At 42.0% G+C, this 25180-nt stretch overlaps 1 protein-coding gene across 7 annotated transcripts in view; it reads right to left on the reverse strand.

Annotated features, from left to right (window-relative positions):
- LOC125457999 (protein FAM131A-like) overlaps positions 1-25180 on the reverse strand; it is a 60309-nt gene that overhangs the window by 24582 nt on the left and 10547 nt on the right. The gene's annotated exons all lie outside the window — the stretch shown is intronic.

Below are 25180 nucleotides of genomic sequence, written 5' to 3' on the forward strand. Positions count from 1 at the left end.
TGATGAAATAACAAAGAAAATGAGAGAAGGAATTACAGTGCATGTTGTTTATGTGGATTTTAAGGAAGCATTTGACAAGTATCTCTAAAGAGAAGACCAACTTATAAAATAAAGGGTCACGGAATTAGACTGTCAGTGTCCAATTGTCGTTAAGACAAATATTTATTACTTCAAAAAAAAAGTCACCGCAAAATTTTTTTTTAAAGACTGAAACTTGGTAAATAGTAATGCTCCCCAAGCATCACTATTGATCCTTTTGTCTTATATAAATGAATTAGATTTTGGGATACAGAGTCAAAGCTCAAAATTTGCCAATACCACTAAATAAGGAGGATGATATGAATCACCTTCAACAGGCTTGCAGAATGAGAAATAAAGTAGCAGATCGAGTGTAATACAGAGAAGTGTGAGTATTTTAGCAGAAGGAACACAGAGAGTCAATGTCGACAAAATGGGAGAGCTATGAAGAGTGTACATGAACAGAGTGATCTGGAGTTGCATTTGTATCGATCGATGAGGAGGACAGGTCATATTCAGAGACAGTGTGTAGAAAAGCATGCGGATCTTCAGCTTTATAAATAGTAGCATTAAGTACAAAAGCAGAGACATGTTATGCTAAATCAGTCCAGGGCTCTGATCACACCACAACTAGCATATTGCTGGTCAGCACACTTTAGGAATAATTTCAGGGTCTTTGAGAGGCTGCAGGAGAAGATTACCGGCAAGGCTGTAGGTATAGGGAAGTTCTGTTCCAATGTTAACTCGGAAAAGCTGGTTTGTTCTATTTTGGGACACAGGAAATGCAGAGAAGATTGGTTACAGATATGGACGAATTATGACAGGTTGCAAAAAGATATTCAAGGAAAACAGTTTCCAATTAGTTGATGGTAAAAGGACCAAAAGACACATACTGATAGCCTTGGGCAAAAATAAAAATACAGGGAATATTCAGTAGAATGTTTTTGTACAGTGGGATTTTTCCCCGCCCCTGAATAACGTGGGTAATGGTAACTCAGTTGGGAAAATCTAGCGAGGTCAGAAATTCAGATTTTTGACATTGAGAAAATAAAATCCAATTTTCCACCCATGGTTTTAATGGAGAGATGAAAATCTCACTCGTAAGCAGTGAGGACCTGGCTTGCATTCATTAAAATCTCATTATTATCAAAACTTGTGTCAATTATATGCCTTTTGATATTTTCCCAGGCAATGGAGCGATCCAAGACAGGCACAAATCCTGGCATGAACAATTAAGCAGGAAACTGCTGGCTCCTCTAGGCCACCATCTTGGCCAGTAACCCCCAAAATCTCAGAGCACATTCCACAGAGAATGATCGCCTGCATCCTTCATCCATAGAATGTAGAATCAAATACTCTAACCTTATCACATCATCATGGTACATCTCTAACTCACGTAAAATAAAGTGCACCACTTCAGTACTGCACGTTGCAGCTCACCACACCTTACATTGCAATACTGCTTCTAGACCACTGTGCACCACAGCAGGGTACATATCAGAGCTTTAAGTTTGCTCTCTTAATGCTCACTCATTTTGAACCTACTTGGTCACAGTATCTTGCTTTGTGCATTGTGACCTCACTCAGAACTTAAAGCCTCTAAGACAATGCTTGATCTCAGTCCAGATGCTTGCAGACAGCCTGACAGTTCAATTAGAATCAGGGGTTCCATATTGTTACAGTCAAGAGAATAGGCCAGAGGCAGTTATGCAGGTGCAGTGCAATCAGTACAGGGAATGGTGGTCAGACAGGCAGGGAACCACACAGAGACCAGTCAGGGGTCTGTTCACTAACCAGTCCTGGCTGTCATTCCAAGTCAGCCATGGTTGGGCCATGGTCAGTTCAGGGGGTTTATTCAGTGTATTGACTCCTGATAAGCCCCTTGTCTTTCAATGATGGGCACATTTGGAAAATCAGTTGTAAGGATTGGAGGCAGCATGCTGGGATGCAGAGTGGGCAATATTAAAGAAAGATTTGGGCAGGGGGAGGGAGATGAACATAAGAAGGTGGGACACGATACAGCATTGTGAGGAAGTAGTTACTGCAGACGTTAGGGTATAGACAACAATGAGAAGACAAAGCATCACAATTGTTGACACGGCTACACTGTAGGCCTGGGGCTCACCGAGTAAACAAGAAACCAGAGACTGTCAGCTCTTTTATTTAAAAACTTCTCAGACCAGCTAACGGATACTAATGAATGCTAATGATCAGCATTGGTGTGTACCTGATTTCAATGATGTAATTGTAGCACTATTCCTATGTCTAGCAGGCAAAGGAAGAATTTTCCAGTTTGGCAATCCCAGCTACTTCCGCACAGGACAGGCATGCAGATTGTTTGGGAGGAGGTAACATGGATCAGAATCTTAACATAACAGATCCACCAACAGTGGTGGAAGGTAGAGTGGCCAACGGCTTTTTGGGAGTGGAATCAGATTTGAATCAAACTATAACATGGTTCTCCAATTCAGCCATGGTATTAGCATCCGGGCTCACCACCTTAAACATGCACTCACCCCACCGCCTATATACAATAAAAACAGTGTCTACCATATGCAAGGTACACTACAGCAACTCTTCAAGTCTCCTTCACAGCGCTTTCCAAATCCTGCCATCGCTACCATCCAGAAGGACAAGCGTAGCAGATAATGGAAAAAGCACCACCAGCTGCAAGTTTCTCTCCAAGCCAGTCACCATTTTGACTTGGAGCTCTATCATCATTGATGCTGGTCAAAAAATGATGGAAGTCCCTTCATAAAAGCACTGTGGATGCACCCATACTAGATGGTACGCAGCAGTTCATGAAGATGGCTCATCACTGTCTTCTTCAGGGCAATTTGGGATAGGTGACAAATGCTAACATTATCAACAATACCCATATCCCCGAAAGAATAAAACACCTCCAAAAAACAATTTTGAATTCCAGTGCACAACAACCATGTAAGCTCTGCTTTGAAACCAGCATTCTGAACTTGGGTAACAAAGTATGGAGCTGGATGAGCACAGCACCCATACTCTCCTCTCCACCTATCTTCTCCTCTATCCATCTTCAGCCCGCCTCCCCCTCTCTCTCTCTATTTATTTCAGAATCCTCTCCCCATCCCCCTTTTCTGATGAAGGGTCTAGGCCCGAAACTTCAGCTTTTGTACTTCTCTGATGCTGCTTGGCCTGCTGTGTTCATCCAGCTCCACATTTTGTTATCTCGGATTCTCCAGCGTCTGCAGTTCCCATTATTTCTGAACTTGGAGCTCACTTTTTGTAACCATCCCCTTGAAATTCAATAATGAGCTGCTTGTGGCAGATAGAGAATCTGATTGTTCTATGTAAGAAGTTTCTATATTATTAGTGTCTCTATGATTTTGGACTAGTCATTTTGAATGAAATTATTGCTGACATACTCTCCCCAGGCTGGTGAGCCTGCTTATTACAGACAGGTGCACTTTAAAGACAGTATTCCTATGCAGACGTATTTTGATTGCAAGCCAAGTAGGAATCAATTACAGGCTGATTATCTCATTCATACTAGAATCAATCAACATTAGAATGTTTGGTAACAATTACAAATGAGTCAGAGTCCTAGAAAGAGAATCAACAATGGGAGACACTCTAGGAGGAGGGCAGGGGAGGTGTGCAGTGATATTAACCCTAAGTACATGGGCAATGTTCTTTACTATCTCTAAAATTGTTCAGGTCACTCTTTTCGTTAGCTCCTTCATGGGAAGTGGGCGCAAGTGGTTGGGCCAGGGCTTGTTGCTGATCCCTAACTGCCTCCTTAACTGAGTGACTGCTTGGGCCAATTCAGAAGGCATTTAAGAGTTACCCACATTACTGTGGGTCTGGTGCCACATGTAGCCCATACAAAGTAAGTGCAGCAGATTTCCTTCCCTGGAAGGGACATCAGTGAATCACGTGGGTTGTTATGACAATTTACAAAGGTTACCATTAGACTAGCTTTAAATTTCAGATTTTGTTTTAATTGAATTTAAAATCCCATAAGCTATCATGGTCAAATTATGGACTCATCTCCCCTCAGCATTTACCTGATTCAGCTGTTACTAACTTAGGGGCAATGTCCCTGTGCCACCATATTCATTCACTTTGCAGCTGTTGTGAATCAATGGTCCCAACATTTAACTTGCTCACTGGAGAGAGGGGCTGTATTTTTATATCCTTGTCATGACCCTCCACAAGTTTTGTTTTAACCCGATTGCCTGAGTAGAAACTCCGGTGGCTTTTCTTCCAAGTGAAGACAGTGAAGAAGCAGATATCGGCCAGTGTACGCCCAAACTGGTTAGTTTTTAAAACTTTACTTTTAGATTTCATCTAGTTTATGATTGATCGGAGCTCCGCAAAGATAGTTTTGGCCCCTCCTGCCCAGTTAGGACAGAGATGAGCAGCTATTTCGGCTTTCAGAATGTAGTGCATCTGTGGAACTTTTGTTTTAAACCACAGAGGGGTTGAAAGGCTGTATCATCAGGAATATTCAAGGCAAGGTTGGAGTTTTAAATCAGTAAGGAATGAAATGTCTGGGGAAAATGTAAGTGTGTAGAGCTAAGGATTATCTGATCAGCCACGAACTAATTGACAAGCAGGGCAGGCTCAAATGGTCGAATGACATACTTTAGCTCCTTTGTCTTATGATCTGACCCATTCCTACCACTGAGTCTTTATCCAGCTACTGAACTCTAGGTTATGTTTTCTGCTGCTTCCAGTAAAAGTCAAAAATTAGCTGAGTGTATTAAATAAGGTACAGGAGTTAAAATAACTCCCCTTATTTCTGAAGCAGGAGCTACATTTCTACCTCATACCTTTACCCTACAAACATTTGCTTTGATACTGTAACTTACTATTTAAAGAAACAACTGGTATATGCTATATGAACTATTTTTATTCACACCGCTTATTGATATTCATCACTGGTTTTACACTGAAGGAGAGTGCTGAAGCTCAAAGCTCTGTAGAGAAAATGGAAACTGAATTACGGTTCCTACTGTTTAGCTGATTTTTTTTAAACAAATCTGTCCTGCACGTCACAGCCTACAACATTGGAAAATAAAATAAGTATTCCATAAGACAAAGAATGGGAGATCAGAAGAGAGTTTGTGCTATCTGCAAGGTAAGTAGAATTTAAGAACTCTGTTCAATCCTCAGTCAATACTACATTACCAGAAATAATGTGTATAAAATCATACACCAGTCTGCAGGGAGGAAGGGGTAATGGGAACTGCAGATGCTGGAGAATCCAAGATAATAAAATGTGAGGCTGGATGAACACAGCAGGCCAAGCAGCATCTCAGGAGCACAAAAGCTGACGTTTCGGGCCTAGACACTTCATCAGAGAGGGGGATGGGGTGAGGGTTCTGGAATAAATAGGGAGAGAGGGGGAGGCGGACCGAAGATGGAGAGAAAAGAAGATAGGTGGAGAGAGTATAGGTGGGGAGGTAGGGAGGGGATAGGTCAGTCCAGGGAAGACGGACAGGTCAAGGAGGTGGGATGAGGTTAGTAGGTAGACGGGGGTGCGGCTTGGGGTGGGAGGAAGGGATGGGTGAGAGGAAGAACAGGTTAGGGAGGCAGAGACAGGTTGGACTGGTTTTGGGATGCAGTGGGTGGAGGGGAAGAGTTGGGCTGGTTGTGTGGTGCAGTAGGGGGAGGGGACGAACTGGGCTGGTTTAGGGATGCAGTGGGGGAAGGGGAGATTTTGAAACTGGTGAAGTCCACATTGATACCATTAGGCTGCAGGGTTCCCAGGCGGAATATGAGTTGCTGTTCCTGCAACCTTCAGGTGGCATCATTGTGGCACTGCAGGAGGCCCATGATGGACATGTCATCTAAAGAATGGGAGGGGGAGTAGAAATGGTTTGCGACTGGGAGGTGCAGTTGTTTGTTGCGAACTGAGCGGAGGTGTTCTGCAAAGCGGTCCCCAAGCCTCCGCTTGGTTTCCCCAATGTAGAGGAAGCCACACCGGGTACAGTGGATGCAGTATACCACCTTGCAGATGTGCAGGTGAGCCTCTGCTTAATGTGGAATGTCATCTTGGGGCCTGGGATAGGGGTGAGGGAGGAGGTGTGGGGGCAAGTGTAGCATTTCCTACGGTTGCAGGGGAAGGTGCCGGGTGTGGTGGGGTTGGAGGGCAGTGTGGAGCGAACAAGGGAGTCACGGAGAGAGTGGTCTCTGCGGAAAGCAGACAGGGGTGGGGATGGAAAAATGTCTTGGGTGGTGGGGTCGGATTGTAGATGGTGGAAGTATCGGAGAATTATGCATTCTAGCATACACCTCCTCCCACCCACCCTCCTGCAAAAATCCCATCCCCTATTCCCAATTCCTCCGCCTCCACCGCATCTGCTCCCACGATAAGACATTCCACTCCCACACATCCCAGATGTCCAAGTTCTTCAAGGACCGCAACTTTCACCCCACAGTGATCGAGAACGCCCTTGACCGCGTCTCCCGTATTTCCCACAACACATCCCTCACACCCCGCCCCCGCCACAACCGCCCAAAGAGGATCCCCCTCGTTCTCACACACCACCCCACCAACCTCCGGATACAACGCATCATTCTCTGACACTTCCACCATCTACAATCCGACCCCACCACCCAAGACATTTTTCCATCCCCACCCCTGTCTGCTTTCCGCAGAGACCACTCTCTCCGTGACTCCCTTGTTCGCTCCACACTGCCCTCCAACCCCACCACACCCGGCACCTTCCCCTGCAACCGCAGGAAATGCTACACTTGCCCCCACACCTCCTCCCTCACCCCTATCCCAGGCCCCAAGATGGCATTCCACATTAAGCAGAGGTTCACCTGCACATCTGCCAATGTGGTATACTGCATCCACTGTACCCGGTGTGGCTTCCTCTACATTCAGGAAACCAAGCGGAGGCTTGGGGACCGCTTTGCAGAACACCTCCACTCAGTTCGCAACAAACAACTGCACCTCCCAGTCGCAAACCATTTCCACTCCCCCTCCCATTCTTTAGATGACATGTCCATCATGGGCCTCCTGCACTGCCACAATGATGCCACCCGAAGGTTGCAGGAACAGCAACTCATATTCCGCCTGGGAACCCTGCAGCCTAATGGTATCAATGTGGACTTCACCAGTTTCAAAATCTCCCCTTCCCCCACCGCATCCCTAAACCAGCCCAGTTCGTCCCCTCCCCCCACTGCACCACACAACCAGCCCAGCTCTTCCCCTCCACCCACTGCATCCCAAAACCAGTCCAACCTGTCTCTGCCTCCCTAACCTGTTCTTCCTCTCACCCATCCCTTCCTCCCACCCCAAGCCGCGCCTCCATCTCCTACCTACTAACCTCATCCCACCTCCTTGACCTGTCCGTCTTCCCTGGACTGACCTATCCCCTCCCTACCTCCCCACCTATACTCTCTCCACCTATCTCCTTTTCTCTCCATCTTCGGTCCGCCTCCCCCTCTCTCCCTATTTATTCCAGAACCCTCACCCCATCCCCCTCTCTGATGAAGGGTCTAGGCCCGAAACGTCAGCTTTTGTGCTCCTGAGATGCTGCTTGGCCTGCTGTGTTCATCCAGCCTCACATTTTATTATCTTGCAGGGAGGAAGGGCTTGTTTATGAGCATCATTTGTGGCTCACAACACAAAAGGAAATATCAGAATATAACTTAATAATAATATAACACAAGTCTCCACCACCCTTATGGCTGCCTAGAAGTCTGCCTTCACAGATCATGAGCCTGCTGACGATATGCCCAGAAGCAACGACACAGTGCAAACATTACTTTCAGTGGGATTACATACACGTCTCTTAGCCTGCCCTGCATCTGTGATCCCAAACTCACACTGCAGTAGATGTGCAAGACAACAGACAGTTGTGGTCAGCTACTGCAGCAGTGAAGGTGGTGGAAATAAATGATATGGGACTGTCCAAAAAAATCCTGCATAAAAAGACAAAGGATCGCCACTGAAACAGGGCAACCAGCTGTCTCAGCTACTCCTGTCACGAGGCCACGTAAAAATAGCACTATGCTAATTTTTCATTCTCATGTAAGTACAATTAGTTTAATCCTAAAATAATTGCAGTGTAATTTATGCAACAGCATCTTTGGTTAGTCTAAGTGACTGTTCCATGAAGAACCAGTTCTTAGCATCAGCCTTAAAGTTGCTCACTGCTGTGAACCTGGAACCAATGGTTCTTTTCTATCCTAAATATGCTTTATTCCTAAAAAGATCTTTGTATACATCTGTAGCCACCAATGCAGTTCTGTTCTGTACAGAAGCATATGAAGAAACAAACAAACATTGGATTTTGACTCTGTCCAAACAAATCCAAGGCATTCCTTGCTTGCACAAGAATATATTTACATATAATTGTGGCAGAAAAACCTTAGATCGTGGTCTTTCCCCAATGTTCCTCGGGAGAAGCTTCCCCAAGCTTTAATGCATCCCTCAGCATCTATTCCTGTACCTTGGAATGTGCTAGGGTGCAACATTCGGTCACGGTTAACTCCTTGCTTTGGAAGACCAACAAGTTTTGGGCAGATCACAGACAGTCTTTCACTGAATCGATGGTCCTCCAGGCACAGTCAATGTTTGTCTCAGTCTGCATCCCAGGGAACAAACTGTGGAGCACAGTCCTGTGGTCCTGAGTCACGAAGCTGCTGGGGACAAACCTCCACAAAAACCACAGTATCACTCTCTCGACTTTCTTTGCAAAGGTACACTACTTTTGGTCTGATTTGATCAATTGTTGTCACACGTACCCGAGTACAGTGAAAAGTTCTGTTTTGCAAGCAGTACAAGCAGATCATAACAAACAAGGATATACGTATCGCAGGGTGCTCAGACACAGCGAGACATACAAGCTTACAACTGCACAGGAAGTGCACGAGAGCAAGGTTAACTTTACATTTGAAATTAGCTCACAGAATCCCTACAATGTGGAAACAGGTCCTTCAGCCTAACAAGTCCACACTGACCCATCCCACTATAACCCGCCTCATCCCCACATCCCAGAACACTATGGGCGATTTAGCATGGCTAATCCACCTAACCTGCACATCTTTGGACTGTGGGAGGAAACCAGAGAACCCGGAGGAAACCCACGCAGACACAGGGAGAATGTGCAAACTCCACACAGTTGCCTGGCAGTGGAATCAAACCTGGGTCCCTGGCGCTGTGAGGCTGCAGTGCTAACCACTGAGCCACTGTGCCGCCCCTAATAGAGAGGCCTATGCAGCAGTCTAATAGCAACAGAGAAGAAGCTGTTGAGCCTATTGGTGCATGTGTTGAACTTTCTGTTTCTTCTGCCTGATGGGAAGAGGTTGGAAAGGTGTATTACAGGGGTGGGAGGGGTCTTTGATGATATTGGCAGCCTTTCCATAGCAACAAGAGGAAGACTAAACAAACTCCATGGACGGGAGGTTGGCTTCCATGATGGTCTGGGCTATGCACACAACTTTCTGTAGTTTAAGGCCCTGAGAAGAGCAGTTACAAACCCAGATAGTATGCTATGATGCATCTGTAAACATTAGTGATGGTCTTTATAGACGTGCCAAATTTCCTAAGCCTCCTGAGGAAGAAAAGGCATTGTTGCCCCTTCTTGACTGTCACATCTACATGGGAGGTCCAGGACAGATTATTGGTTATTGTTCCTAAGAGTGACTTGACACACTCGACCCTCTTCACCTCAGGTCCACTTATATAAATAGGAGCATATTCTGCTCCTTTCTTCCTGAAGTCAGTGATCAGTTCTTTTGTTTTGCTGACATTGAGAGAGAGATTGTTATCATTGCAGCAAGCCCTCCATCCCCTTCCTGTATTGAGTCGTCATTGTTTGGTATTCCAGCAAGAGACGAGGCCACACTCTGATGGAGACATCTTGTGAGCTGACGACATTACACCATTTACACTGCAAGTATGTAAACAAAGAACTGGCTTGATAATGAAGGAGCCATGAAATGGGAGCAGTATATATTAACTGGAACTTGAATAAAACAGACCACCCCTCCCAATTCCAGCAAGAGATGAGGCCACCATGCTGTGGTGCAGACAGTCCGTGTACAGACGAAAGATCTCACCACCAGCCAAGCCATGTCTTGGTGCTTGTTGGAAAGTTCCAGTGATCAGGCATGTAATTCTGCATAACTCCACACTGATGCTCCTCCCAGAAAACTGACCATATGCTTACATATGGCACAATTCCCAGGTTCCTCAAATATTTATATCCCTCACCTCAAATCATTTCCAGGCACCTCTGTGATAAGGGAAACATGGCTAATGACCATGGTGTGAAACACTCTGATGCCAACCAAGGCCGCAAAGCTGCCATTCATCCACTATGAGCCCCAATAGCAGCATCTGAGGTAAGAAATTAGAGTTAACATGTTAGATCCAGTGGCCCTTCCTCAGAACCCACACTCTGATGGAGACATCTTGTGAGCTGACGACATTACACCATTTACACTGTAAGTATGTAAACAAAGAACTGGCTTGATAATGAAGGAGCCATGAAATGGAAGCAGTATATATTAACTGGAACTTGAATAAAACAGACCACCCCTCCCAATACACACCTCTTACATACAGTGGGATTTGTTAACAGACTGATATTTCATTTTTGTTGAACAAGATGTGAATGTAATTCCCATGGGCTGGACTGTTAATCAGTATTCATGGCACACCAATGAATGCAAAACAGATTCCTGACTCAGCTGGAAAAGGGCCTGAGAACTTAATAACCAAACAGTAATCCACTGTTTGGAAACAGAGCATTTGCCTCCCACCCAATTAGGTTCCTCTGCTAAAAGCTCTGGTCTAGCCCAGAAGCTGCCACCCAATATTCTCAACTTGGCTTTTTTAAAAATATATGTAATTTACTATTTTTCATACTTTTATAAAATAGATTCTTACGTTGTACATCAGAAATGAATATCCAAGTGTCTCCAAACTTTCTCCATACAGCAGAGCTGTCACTCAAGATCAGCTTTAGGAAGATTTTTAGAACTGCCTTCTACAATTGAGTTCCTCTGAATAACATATACTGTGATTGGAGGACTATTCTCACCAAAGTATGACTTTTAATATATTGTACTTTTAAAGTTTTGTGATTTAGCTCAATATGCCATTTGTTTGACTGATTGCTACTTTTCATTGGTTGAATACATTAGAAGTTAAGTTGACCAAGATTCCTCAGTCTCCTCAACTGCTGCTGCAGAATTTACCTTTCTAGGGTGTTTGTATGTTTCCTATTTTTTCCTTCTTACAGGCAGCATATTGGCAAGCAACTCCAGACGGTGGGATTTCTTCCCACTAAATGGAGAAGTCTGACTCTCCACCCACTGGGAGACTCACCTGTCCTGAATCCCAACTGATGCATCAAGGGCTGGAGAGATAAGCATCCGCAATATCACTATGACCCACCCCTTACCCCTTAGCAAATGTCTACACTCTGTCTTTATAACAGCCTTCAACAGGAAGAATGCCAAAATTAGAGAAATAATGTTAAACTGCAGCAAAATCTCTAACTGGGATGTTATATTATTTTGGTCAGAATTTCTTCCATCTATCATCAGGAAATATATCACATCTAATTACAAGAATGACCAAGGTTTTCCACATTGATTGTGGAATTATGTAAGCAATTGCATTCAATTTTTTTAAGATGATTGGCTTGGATTGAATTAATTCTGACAGATAAAATATAAACTGTCATAACTGAAATGATTACAGCTTCACTTTCAAATCTTAATTCTTACCAATCAAAATATAGAGTGGATCAGAATAATCTTTTCTCCATGACAGACATGTCTAAAACCAGAGGGTCTCAGTTTAAGATGAGGAGAAAGTGATTTAGAGGGGATCGGAGGGAAAATGTTTCACTCAAAGGGTGGAAGAAATACAGAATTCACTGCCTGAGAGCGTGGTGGAGGCATGCACTTTCACAATATTTAAGCAGCACCTGAATGAGCACTTAAAATGCCAGGGCATAGTAAAGTCTGGACCAGTTCAAGTAAATGAGATTAGTATAGTTCAGTGTTTGATAGTTGACATAGGCGTGGTGGGCTGAAGGGCCTGCTTCTATGTTGTACAACTCCTTGACTCAACAAGGAGGCCTAAATTGCATGAGATTACTTGTAGTAAAAATTACCCTTGATCCACAAACATTTTGACACTGATATGTTTGCATTCAGGCAAATAACCACTGGTTTAGATTTCACTAGTTTAATAGTGGGATCCTTTCTTTCAATGGCACTTATTACAGTTAAGTACGTATGATAGATTAGATTAGATTCCCTACAGTGTGGAAGCAGGCCCTTCGGCCCAACAAGTCCGCACCAACTCTTGATATATCCCACCCAGACCCATCCCCCATAACTCACACACCCATGAACACTACGGGCAATTCAGCATGGCCGATCCACCTAGCCTGCACGTTTTTGGACCGTGGGAGGAAACCAGAGTACCCGGAGGAAACCCACGCAGACACGGGGAGAATGTGCAACTCCGCACAGACAGTCACCCGAGGCTGGAATCGAACCCGGGTCCCTGGTGCTGTGAGGCTGCAGTGCTAACCACTGAGCCACCATGCCGCCCCAAATAGGGGGAAATAGAGTTCCTGCATTGGGTTCAGTCAGGAAACCATACCCAACGTATGTTTGAATTTTGTTGGCCGCATCATGTTTTAAATTTTTCCTAAAATTAATCTACATAATCACAAATCTAAACGTATGCCCAAGCCAGAACAATTAGCACAGCAATAGAATATGATTGAAAAAGAAAAAAGGTTTTTCCTCAACGTATTTTAAAACAATAACTGTTTTATTAGCAAAACTGATGTAATGTTGATCACCAAAAATAAGTGTTCACACAACTGCACATTGAATCCCAACAATTAGTTTCATTGTTGCCACAACACCAGAACAGTTTGTATTAAAGTCAAAAATGACATCCTGTATGTGATCGATAATTTATTCCTCCTTGTCCTTCTCTAACTCTCTTGGGCTTTTAACATGGGTGATCACACCATCCACCCCTGCCTATCACCTTTCCAGCATCAAACTAGCTGGGACTACTTCCATTCTTATTTATCTAATTGCATGCAATAGTTCCTCCTCCCTTTAGTTTTGCTGTCTCTTGAGATTTATCCTTAGGACAGACTATTTTCTCATCCAAACTGCTGTTCCTCGCAATATTTAATCCGAAATACAGCATCAGTTTTCACGTATGCACTAATGATACCCATCTTACCACCTCTCTCAACTCAACTATCTCCAAATTAGCAGGCTCCTTATCAGACATCAGTACCAGATGAATAGGAATTTCTTCCAATTAAGAGTGGCTCAGTGCTTAGCACTGCAGCCTCACAGTGCCAGGGACCTGGGTTTGATTCCAGCCTCGGGTTACTCTCTGGCGGAATTTGCACATTCTCCCCGTGTCTGCGTGGGTTTCCTCCGGGTGCTCCGGTTTCCTCCCACAGTCCAAAGATGTGCAGGCTAGGTGGTTTGGCCATGCTAAATTGCCTGTGGTGTTCAGGGGTGTATGGGTTACATAGAACATAGAACATTACAGCACAGTACAGGCCCTTCAGCCCTCGATGTTGTGCCGACCTGTCATACCGAGCTCAAGCCCATCTCACCTACACTATTCCATGTACGTCCATATGCTTGTCCAATGACGCCTTAAATGTACCTAAAGTTGGCGAATCTATTACCGTTGCAGGCAACGCATTCCATTCCCTTACTACGCTCTGACTAAATATAGTTGAAGGGGGGGTCTGACTGGGATATATCAAGGGTCGGTGTGGACTTGTTGGGCCAAAGGGCCTGTTTCCACACTGTAGGGAATCTAATCTAATCTAAACATTTGGAAGATGGAAACCATTTTGTTCACCACCCCCTGCACTCCCGCCTTCCACTACATTCTGTGTCCCAACTCCATAAATTTCCCCAGGAACTGTATGGCGTTTCACAACATTGAAGTCATAATTAACACCAGAATGTATATTCAATCACATATCCACAGCAAAGAATTTGGCTGTAAAACTTGCAGAATAACCCAGCTGGCTAAAATCAAAGCCAAGGTGATATGCAACAGATCATAAACAGCGATCACAAATACCAGTTCTTCCCATATAAATATTAGGCAACTATTAGCATGATAGTTATGTTCAACACACAGAACTGCAAATACTCAGAACTGGACTCAAAACACTAATTTTGTTTTTCTTCTCAACAGATGCTGCCTGATCTGCTCTGTTTCGTTAATACTCTACCACGTTCAAGAAAAGCAATTATGCTCTTTAAAGTCACTACATTGAGTGAAAGTGTTATTTGAAACAAAAACCAAAAGAACTGCATTTGCTGTAAATCAGGAACGAAAACAAAGTTGCTGGAAAAAGCTCAGCAGCTCTGGCAGCATCTGTAAAGGGAAAAACAGAGAATTAACATTTCGGGTCCAGTGACCCTTCCTCAGAACTCACTGTTATTTGCAACATATATACTCATAGAAACCAATGTAAATGTTTGGGATACATTCTTGGAAAGTCAAAGTTCTTCCAGCATACAAGCACAAGGCCAATATAAATCACCAAAATATGCAAAAATAAAAAAAATACTTTAACATTTCTTGCCTCAAACAAAAGATTGCTTATCCAGGAGGTGGAGAACTGTGGATCATCATACATCTCATCTGCACCTCTAGAAATGGAAGGTTGCAGGGCATCAGACTGCTCTTGAGCTGCTCTGAATGTGGAAGATTGAGTGCCATTGCTCAAGAAGAATACCAAATGCCGAGTCAAACAACTTGAATACAAGCAGTACACCTCTTTGATTTTCTTGTTGAATTCAGCATCCAACAAGCCTTTCCAAATCCTCCAATAGTTTAGGATGTGCACAAATTATTTGAGTTGAAGTTAACTGAGTTATACTTTTGATACTCAGTCTAGTTTCTCAGCTTTACATCAAACTGTATGCAAAGTCAAATCAGTGAGACCCAAAGCTCTTTGGATATCCCTGTTCATTCACTAAGTTCAAAACTGGACAGCACATCTAATATATCACTTCATGGTATGATTTATTAGCCACATTTCTTTCACAGCTAGAATGCTTAGGACCCATGGTTGATAGAGATGTCACTCAGGGTAGGCAACAGTCAAAATAAGCTGAATAAACATGAACTTGCCCAGGAATGCTGAACTTAGGCACTCATTTATCTTTCCATGCTTTTAAGAAGTGGGGAAAGAGCTGCATTATTGGGAATCAGATACGTGCTCTTGGAACGATGGGTATTTACAGTGACTCAGTGGTTAGCTCTGCTGCCTCACAGCACCAGGGACAGGGTTTGATTCCAGCCTCAGGAGACTGTATGGAGTCTGCACATTCTCCTTGTGTCTGCATGGTTTTCCTTCAGGTGCTCCGGTTCCTTCGCACTGTCCAAAGATATTTGGGTTAGGTGAATTGGCCAAGGTAAATTGCCCACAGTGTCCAGGGATTAGCCACAGGAAAAATGCAGGGTTGCAGGGTTACAGGGATAGGGTAGGGGCGTGGGTGAGATGCTGTTTGGAGGGGTGATGTGGACTCAATAGGTCAAATGGCTTGCTCCCACACTGTAGCAATTCTATAATTCTAAAGTAAAAACCGTATTATGCTGAAACCACATTGATCCAAACTGTGTTAATCAAAGACTATATGTATCCAGAAAATGGGAGGATACCCAATCGTATCAAAAGGGTATTTTGAAAAGTGGGGCGATGATAGCCTTGTTCTTATGTTTACAGTGACTATTTTTTGCTGAAGTATACATAGTTACAGAGCAATACACATTTTCAGACTCTTCATTAATGGATTGCACCAAGGCAAAGTATTGGATTCTTGGAATATTTCCTTTAGGTTCCCAATACTCTCCATTACAGAGATAGTCTTCAATATCACTGGCAATGCAGCCAGTTGAATTTTCCTATATGTGTTTACTGACCAGGTGACACACCTCAATTGCAGGCTTCCTTGTAAACCCAAGTTTCTGCCAGGATGAAATCACTGCTTATGTTCCAGCAAGATTTCTGCCCAGGATAGGAATAGTGCAGGTAATTTACATTCAATACTCTGCATCCTTGGGCTGTCTTGCCTCCTCTTCTATCTCATCACTCCTTTGCAATGTAATTATCAAACCTATATACTTGTCATTTTTTTTCAGTGCTTCAAGATCTTTCAAAACTGTCATCCATAAACATACTCCTAAGCTATCTGTAGATTTGAAAAGTGTTGATATACAGAGAGTCATTGTGCCTGTATGCACAAAATAATTTAAGATGGCAGGCAGAGTTACTTGGATTTATAACAGAGGAATAGAATATAAAAACAAAGATCAGGCGAGAACTTGGTACATCATTGTTCAGGCCTCCATTGGATACTGTGGGCAATGATGGAGAAGTGCAGAAAATTTATCATTCTAAGGGTATGAAGGAGGCATGTAAAGAAAGTTACAAGGGATGAAAAGTTTTAACTTTGATTGCAAAAATTAGGGATATTTTGGTTGAATTAGGAGTGATATTGTTAAGATCCCAGCTAATATGACTACTTAAATCCGGCATGACAGGTCATATTTTGTCTTTTTGTTTTAACAAGGCAGTCTTTTACTGAAATTCAACATGCAATATCACAGATTCAGGTTTAAAAGTAAAACAGAAGGTTATTACACAAAAGCAATGAAGATAAAATATATATAAACAGTTTAGTTTATTCTAACACAAATTTGAGGATTTTGTAATACACAATGAAATCCTATTAATCCCACAGTACTCCTTTTCAGTACCAGAGAGTTTCCATCTTTTTCACTCCCTTACAGCTTAAGTTAATTGCGCTTCAATTCCCTACCTTGAGAATCTGATGGACCTGGAGCCTTCATACAATTGAATCTAGATTTTCTCAGCTTCAAATAATCCTTCTGCTTTTAACCAAACACTTCTGGTCTGGAGGTTATGATTTAAATTCTACACTGAGGTAACTAACTTCCTGACACTCCTGAAGTACCTCCTTTTCATAGGACAACTGTTGTGCACACCCAGCTTCAGCCAACAATGCTATAAATTGAAAGCCAATATAATTTTTTAAGCTTTCCCCACAAGAGATTTTCAGAATCTGTTATCTGAAAGTCTAATGCACTATACTATTTAATTTATTCACCAATAAACTCTCCCAATATAAACAAATTCCTGTTAGCCTCTTTGAATGATATCTCTCAGACTGCTTTAAAAAGAAATCACCATGGCTACAAAATACCTGCAAGATAATCATTAAAGACCTTCATTCACTTAGAAACTACATATGCCACTTGTTCAAAATTCAAAAAAAAATCCAAAATAAATGATAGCAGAATGTATACAAATCACACATCAGACTTCAGGATATCATAGAATTTCAAAATGATGTGTAGTTTTCCTCACTCACGCCCCCCCCCCCCCCCCCCCCACAAAGAATAGTCTGGGAAAAGCCTCCCCCCGGCGAGTAAGTCAGAGTTGAAATTTTGACACAAGTTAATGAGAGGTGATGACAATTCTTTCACTCATTTTCAGGATCCAGCAAGTATTTCTTGGAAAGGCAATGGAAATGAATTCCATAAGTAATTTTAGAGGAATTGGACAGATACTAAAAAACTAGATCCTTGTGTGATTAACTTTCGTGATTCTATAAAGCACAGAGAGAAAATTCTCACCTGGTTATAAATCCTTCAGCCGGATGAACCCAAGACATTAACAACAGCCTCATTCAGGATTCTAACATTGCCAATGATCAACTAGTGACAAATGAAATAAATCAGAACTTCCCGTTCAGTGATGTCATGTTTTTGAAGGTCCTTTGATTATTGATGGAAGGAAAAACCAAGGGTAACAACATCACATAAATGGTTAAATCAGTAAAGCTTAGTTATAATAATAATCATCTTTCTCCAAGAGCTTATACAAATCGAAGGATCAAACTGAAAGTGTTACAGCTATGCTTTTATGTTTCACTGTTAATCCATACTTGTTCAATAAAACAAAAAAAACTGCATATTTAGGTCTATGTTATATTTTATCTGAGCCAGCGGTGCAGCCAAAACTGTGTGTCTCAGCCTCCTTAGGTCAAACAAATAATAGTTAGAGGCTGGAAGAGCATTAAGCTATCCACAAAACCAACTAAAATCCATACAAATGAAAATGGTACTTCAAGCAACAAAAAGGATCTCCGCCCTCTGAGCAAGGACAAGAATTACCAACCATCAGACAAGAATAGCTAAAGACGACAGCCTAGAAGGCAGATGAGAGAATGACCAAGCTCAAATTACTAACTTTAATATTGGTAATCTGACATGGAAGAAAGTAACTGACCCAATGAGGAGTAAAGGAAGACAAATCAAGAGTCTCCAGGAAACAAGGTGAAATGGCAACAAACCATGAGGAAGTTTATAGTGGTCATAAACATTACTACCATAAACAGGGTGGAACAAGAAATGGTGTTGGATTACAAGGTGAGGAAATGAAGGAGATGCTGGCAATGGACAGAATCATTGACAGATGTTTGCCAATGATTTCATAACGGTCAGCAGTGTTTGAGAAACTCCTCAGTTTTAAAGCAGTCCATGTTCAGATACAAGATCTGGACAATATCCAGGCCTGGGTCGACAAGTGTTAAATAACATGTGCATCACACAAATGCCAGGCTGTGACCATCACCACTAAGGGATAATCTAACCTTTGACTTTCAATGTTGTCACCATCCATGACTCCCTCACTATCAACATCCCAGGGTTAACATTGACCAGAAACTCAACTGGACACGCCACATAAACACTGATTACAACACCAGGTCAGAGGCTGGGAATACTGCAACGAGTAATTCACCTCATCACTCCCCAAAGCCTGTCCGTCATCTGCAAAAGGCCCAAGTCAGGAGTGTCATGGAATAGACCCACTTGCCTGGGTGAGTACAGCTCCAACCACACTCAAGAAGCTTGATCTTTCCAGGAAAAAGCAGCCCGCTTGATTGGCACCATGTCCACAAGCACCCACTCCCTGAACCACTGATGCTCAGTTGCAGCAGTGTTCAGAAATTCACTAAAGATCCTTAGATGGCACTTTCTAAAATCACAACCATTTCAATCTGGAAGGACAAGGACAATGGATACATTGTAATACAATGACCTGCAAGTTCCCCTCCGAACCGCTCACTACCTGAACTTGGAAATATAAATCGCCATTCATTCAATGTCGCTCGGTCATAATCCTGGAATTCCTCCCTAATGGCATTGTGGGTCAACCTACAGTAGGTGGATTGCAATGATCCAAGAAAGCAACATCACCACCATCTTCTCAAGGGCAACTAGGGACAGGCAATAAACACTGCCCCAGCCAGCAATGCCCACGTCCCACAAGTCAATAACAAAATAAAGTAACAGTGAAAACAGTCAAGGTTCAAAGAAGATAAAAAAAGCATAAAAATTAAAAGGAAATTAAATCAATTTGTTACTAAGAGAAAGACTTCAAGTCTTGGAAGAAACATGGGAGCATGGACACCAAAAAGAGACAAAATATTCAAAATTGCAGCTGCTGGAAACAAGTTAACAAAAGATGTGAGCATCTTACATACAATCAAGGATGGAAGTGAGTAACTATTGTCTAAGAGGATCAAATCAAGGAGATGTGAGGGTCAATACTCTAATTCTGAATTTCAGGTACATAAAGCTGCAGAACTCAAAGTTCAAAAGACAATGCTATGTAAATAATAGCTCTAGTTAACAGCTGATTGCATCAACACAGATAATCCACCTATAAAATGATCAATTTCAATTAGTTAAGACGAGATAAAGGCACCTCCAAAATAATTACCGCTCCATCAATGGGTCTCCCTTCACTCTGATGCAGTGTCGGTTATTTCAGAGATAGTAGGAACTGCAGATGCTGGAGAATCTGAGATAACAAGGTGTAGCACTGGATGAACACAGCAGGCCAAGCAGCATCAGAGGAGCAGGAAGGCTGACATTTCGGGCCTTTCTGAAGAACGGTCTAGGCCCGAAACATCAGCCTTCCTGCTCCTTTGATGCTGCTTGGCCTGCTGTGTTCATCCAGCTCTACACCTTGCATCAGTTATTTCTTTATTCATTTGCATCAGTGTTCTTTCACAACATGACATATCCCTCACTACAATGGTACATTTCATATTAACTTGAAACCATGGACTTAATTCTCCCAGTGACTGCTGAGATTACAAGCAGGTTAGACAAAGGACATGATCTATTTGTGCTTCCAGAAAGTGTTTGGCAAGGTACCAAACAGAAGGCTGCTAAATAAGAGCCCACAGTGTTAGGAGCAAAGTACTGGCATGGATGGAGGTTTAGCTGGCTGGTAGAAGGCACGGCGTGGGGATAAAAGGGGGCTTTTTCATGATGGCAGCCAGTGACTGGTGGAGTTCACAGGGATCAGTGTTGGGACTATTCATACTATACATTAATGATTTGATCAAAGAAACTGAGAGCCTCACTGCTGAGTTTGCAGATGACACGTATAGGTTGGGGGAAAAGGAAGTGTTTTGGAAGTGGGGAGGCTGCAGAAGGACTTGGACAGGTGAGGAGAGTGGGCAAAGAAGTGGAAGATGTGGAAAGGTGTCAGGTAATGCAGCTTGGTATAAAGAATAGAAGTGTAGACTATATTCTAACTGGAGAAAGGCTTTGGAAATTGAAGCATAAAGGAGCTTAGGAGTCGTAGTTCAGGATTAAAATGCAAGTTCAGTTGGCAGTTAGAAGGCAAAATGAATGTTAGGACTGGAATACAAAAGGCAGAAACGTACTGCTGAAGCTGTGTAAGGCTCCGGTCAGATGGCACTTTTGGGCCCCACATCTAAGGCCAGATGAGTTGGCCTTGGAGGAAGTGCAAAGGATGTTTACAAGAATGATTCCAGAAATGAAGAGCTTGCCATAGGAGGACTCTGGGACTGTATTCAATGGAGTTTAGAAAAATGAGAAAGGATCTCAAATGAAACTTATGGTATGCTGAGAGACCTGGAAAGAGTAGACATAGAGAAGGTGCTTCCACTAGCAGGAGACACTCACTTGAGGACACTGCATCAGAGTGAAGGGAGACCCATTACAACTAAGATGTGGAGAAATTTCTTCACCCAGAGGGTGGCTAATCTGTGGAACTCATTGCCGTAAGAAAGCTATGGAGGCCAACTTGTTAAGTGTATTTAAGACAGACAGATTGGTCCTTGATTAGTAAGTGGAATAAAGGCGATGTGGAGGTGAAGGCAGCAGAATGGAGTTGAGAAACATATTGGCCATGATGGAATGGTGGAGCAGACTCTATGGACTGACTGGCCTAATTCTACTCCTACATTTTCTAGCTTTTTTAAAAAATAGAATTCCTACAGTGTGGAAATGGGCACTTTGACCCAACAAATCCACGCTGACCCACAGAGCATCAGTATCAAATTCCAAATCTACACATCCCTGAACACTACGGGCAATTTAGCATGGCCAATTCACTCAGCCTGCATATCTTTGGAGTGTGGGAGGAAACCGGAGCACACTCAAGCAGACACGGGGAGAATGTGCAAACTCCACACAGACAATTGCCTGAGGATTGAATCGAACCCAGGTCCCTGGCACTGTGCGGGAGCAGTGCTAACCGCTGAGCCACCATGCCACCCCCTTATGGTCTTACGAGACAGACATTCAACTGTAAAATTGTATTTACTAAATTAGCCCTGGATTCCTTTTTGAAATATAAAATTGAATTGGAGGAGATGAGCACTGTTTGAAAAGCAACTTGTCTAAATCCTGATGTTGTAAAAGGTAATCCAACATTATTGTAGCCTCTATTGCAATTGTAATGCACCACAAATTGTTGTTTAAGGAGCCACCCAGTGGTTAAGCAATGAACAGCAATAACAGTAATTTTATTGCATATAGAGGAAATATCTACAATCTTGTCAGCTCGGTACAAAACCAATAGATAAATGTACTGCCCAGTGTCAAACATAAAAATACAGATGCCAGTCTGCTAAATTAGCTGTTCTAAGCGAGAGGCACCTGGTGCAACCCCAAAATTGAACACGTTTTGCTTCACCCCCACCCGCCAAGTCAGATCAGAGACAAGAACGATGCATTAAACAAAAGATAATCAGTGACTTTTGAAGGAAATGGTACACTTGGATATGACATCAGGTGAGGAGAGGAAGGAACTCATCCGATTTCAACACTAATGAGGGATCATGGCCAAATAGCCTACAAATGTCCAGTGTTTCAGTTGACATCGAGGGGCCAGAATCCATAGAAATCATAGCCAAACAGAAATCAGACTTCAGAGGAGGAAATGTCTTAAGGGTAAATAGTTGAGATAGCTGGGTGTTACATTCAACATATGTTTTTCTATTGCTGTTGAATTTTTATTTTCCTCATTGTTATCCACTGAGTAATCCAACAAGCCATTTCTTGAAAACATACAAAAATAGACTCAATTTATAGATTTTCTAAATTAAAGATGCACTTAGAATATTAAAAGTGATGCATTCAAAATGTATTTCCTTCTGAAGGCACTCGTGATTATCAGATCTAATATAGCTGAAGATAACAAATAAAAATCTAAAAGTGCTTCTGCATGCAATCCACCAACATTTAAACACATTCTGTGCTTGTTTATTCTGCAGCTCATCTGCACGAATCAGTCTTTTCATTCCCAAAGGATCTGTTTTACACATGGGTCCTAACTCTCCTAGGCTTTCAGTGTATTTCTAAATGTCAGTCGGATTTTTATAGGAGCCATGTAACGCAGATATGTTCATATCATGATCCAATACAAAGAGAAAGGTTTCATGACTCTCTTTGTAATGTTTAATATGGCCAGCTGAAATGAGATCTGTACTTTCCAAAGAATTTATGCGCCTTGAGAAATTTTAAAGTCATCATCTCACACTCTGCAAAGTTCAACAATTATTACCAGTGATGTTATATATTATTGCATGAATAAAAATGTTAAGATGAAAAACAAATATAAAAACTTTACTTCTGAACTGCCTTCCAACTCATTGTCTTTGACATCTTTAATTATTAGAAACTGTTTTATTAGAAATTAAGTTACTCCTCTTTCCCACCAATCCATATTGCTTAATTCAGTCTCTAACATGAAACACTATTAACTGGTCGCGAAATACTGTAACAAAATTAAATATTGTAAGGTGACATTTCTTCATTCAGCTTAATGATTCTAACTAATGAAATAGCTTATTACTTAGGAGAAATGACTCTAAAAGGGGTTCTACATTTCACCATCACTTCTTGGGGAGGTTAACTGATGGAACATATTTCCAAATCATTTTTTACAATCATAATGGAAATGACGCTTGGCCTAATTCTATAATGGAAAGGCAATTCACTCCACTGGACTTGCTGGCAAAATGATGAAAAAGAATATTAACTCATATTATCTTAGCATCCAAATCAACAATTTTGAATGCAGCTGCTGGAATTGGCATAGGAAATTGACAAATATCACATTTTGAACCAGCAATTCGAGCAGCTTTTCGAGACAGCGGCGAAAATATATTGAGTCAAGAGTAGCAACCTTAACAGCAAAGCTAATTGTCCTCTCTGTATTTAACGTTCAAACGGCACAGCAATTCATCATACTGCCAACTCTCCTATAAAATGTATTGCATATTATGGAGTTTCTGTGATTATGTCAAGTTTATTTCAAGTTCAAAGTTTAATAATGTGTGTTAATTCCTGCAAATCAACTCTTCTAGCACTGAAACTTAAGTATTATGTATGCAGAATCTCATGCCTTATGGTTTTAATAGTAGTTAGAGTGAAAATCCTTAATTCTTTTTAAAAAGTTACTGTCTCTTTTGTTCTCTTTTAATTCAACCATTGTTTTCTTATTCCTCTCTGTACCCTACCTGACATCAAACTCACTGCTCCCACTTGCACTTTCTTGTTCAGACATAATGCTGTTATTTCATAATCCTGTGATCCTGTTTGATTATGGAGACACCGATTTGCTTTCCCAGATCCCAGACATCCTGTAGAAGGCTCTACGCTATTTCCATCCTGCACCTACATCAACTAGCCACATAAAAGATCATTGAGTGAAGGGTCGCAAATTTAGAATGGAGAGAAGGAGGAATTTATCTCAAGAGGATAGTGAATCAGAAGAATTCTTTGCCACAAACAGCTGTCAAGGCTGATCAGAAAGAACACTCAAGACTGAGGAAGGTGGGGTTTTGTTTTGAATGATTGAAAATCTAAGGAATATAGGGAATTGGAAAGAAAGTGGGTTGAAGATTATCAGATCAGCCAATGATATAATTGAAAGACAGAGCAGACTCGTTGGTTGAATGGCCTACTTCTGCTCCTATGTCTCAAGGCCTTATGATCATTAAATAGGTGCTACTTGTTGACTTGCCACTCCACTTTTTGAGCCATTGTTATGATCAGTTGGATGGAGCCTGAAACTGCTTTGTCTGCCAACAATGAAACACAAAAATGACAATGTGCTCTCTTTCCAAGGGATTCTTTGATCTGCACAGACACAAAATGCTTATTTTGTTGGGAGTTTCAAGAACTGAGGAGAATGCACTCTTTTAATGAATACTCCATTTTAGGCAGATTAGTAATTGCATTAAAGAGACAGAATGAAAAGTAACTTCAAATCAGTGTGTTACCAAAGGAATTAAGAATCCCTGTTGAACATTGTCTCTTCCTTATGTATATGTATTAGGCTTATGAAGTTGAAAAATAAACAGAAACTATATTATTAAGACCTGCCTAGAACTGAAATAGATTGTTGAAGCTAAATAAAAACTGAAAGAACTGCGGATGCTTTAAATCAGGAATTAAAATAAAATTGCTGGAAAAACTCAGCAGGTCTGGCAGCATCTATGAAGGAAAACACAGAGTTAAATGCTTCGGATCCGGCTCTGAAGAAGGGTCACTGGACTCAGAACGTTAACTGTTTTTTCCTTCACAGATGCTGCTAGACCTGCTGAGCTTTTCCAGCAACTCAATTATTGAAGTTAGCTGAGTAGCTCTGTGAGGTTTTAAGGACATAAGACGGCTTTTCTGTTCACAAAGGAAATGTCACAGTAAATAATAACTTACACAATTAACAAATCAAAACAAAAATGTTCTGGGCTCGCTGTTTTAGAATATACCTTGGTT

The sequence above is a fragment of the Stegostoma tigrinum genome, chromosome 14 (assembly GCF_030684315.1).
Source record: "Stegostoma tigrinum isolate sSteTig4 chromosome 14, sSteTig4.hap1, whole genome shotgun sequence".
Lineage (NCBI taxonomy): Eukaryota > Metazoa > Chordata > Chondrichthyes > Orectolobiformes > Stegostomatidae > Stegostoma > Stegostoma tigrinum.